The following is a 1241-nucleotide window of genomic DNA, read 5'->3' as shown; positions in this document are numbered from 1 at the left end:
TTCAAGAGCCAGCACTTTCAGGAGTACTGTGAGGACATCAGCATCCAGCTCTGCTTCGCTTCGGTGGCACATCCCAGAAGCAATGGCCAAGTGGCCGCAGGCTAATGCTGAGATACTCAGGGGGCTCAAGATTCGCACCTACAACAATCTTGAGAAACATGATGTGACGTGGGTTGACCAGCTTCCAAGCGTACTATGGGGGAACTGGACTACATCCAGCCGAGCGACCGGGGAGACCCCTTTCTTCCTGGTCTACGGGGCCAAAGCATGCCTTCCCCCGAAGATCACCAAGGGCTCACTACGAGTCCAAGCCTTCGATGAGGAATTGCAGGAGCGGCAGCATCGCGAAGATGTAGACCTCGTCGGCGAGCGAAGATGGCGAGCAACGGTCCGAAATGCACGGTACAACCAAGCGCACCGGCGTTACCATCAACGGTTCATGCATAGTAGGGAGCTCCAGGTCGGGGACCTAGTCCTACGGCGAATCTTGAACCGAGAGGTGCTCCACAAGCTCTCCTCTAGCTGGGAGGGCCCCTTCAAGGTGTTGAAGGTATGCCGACCCTGATCTGTTCGCTTAGCTACAGAGGAAGGCATGCAACTACACAACCCATGGAACATTGAGCACCTCCGTAAGTTTTATCCTTAGGGGCATAGCTGAGAGCAAATTCTTTCCTTTGTAAAAGGTAGCATCCCAGTGCAGACTAGAGCGGTGGAGGTCCATCCTCGTAAACCCAGCCCCTGGCTTTCATCGCACGTTCTATCTGTACCAACTTACCAAGAAAAAAATTTATTCTCAGTCTATCTTTGAGGATTGTGCAATTTAGTTCCTTTTCTTGTCTCTCGCTTACTCTAACCCCCACGTGGTCCTTTATCCCTATGTCGTGCTTGAGGCCCAAAATTGAGTTGCTAGGTTGTGTCTCCGCCCAGGACCTCTCCTTCATTGGAAGAAAGGGTCCGGTCTTCTGGGGACCGGCTTTAGGGAAGCGTACTTGTCCTCTACGGGGTCCAGAGTTATGTAGCCGCTTAGCCTGGTTCCGTAGCCTAAGCCTACATGCTCTACCTCCCTAAGATAAGTGCCGTAGTACCTAGAGCCGCGGACCTGGAAGTCCGGACCCCCTCAATCCTTGAACCAAGGCACCGGTGCTCTGATTCCCTAAGGATCTCAAAGGACTCTCGCCGGCAAGGTCCGGGACCCCGTGGGAACGATTGCTAAGCATCGATCTTAAGTCATGTGCAGGGCT

The sequence above is a fragment of the Panicum hallii genome, chromosome 2 (assembly GCF_002211085.1).
Source record: "Panicum hallii strain FIL2 chromosome 2, PHallii_v3.1, whole genome shotgun sequence".
NCBI lineage: Eukaryota > Viridiplantae > Streptophyta > Magnoliopsida > Poales > Poaceae > Panicum > Panicum hallii.
Note: the sequence above shows the minus strand (reverse complement) of the source record.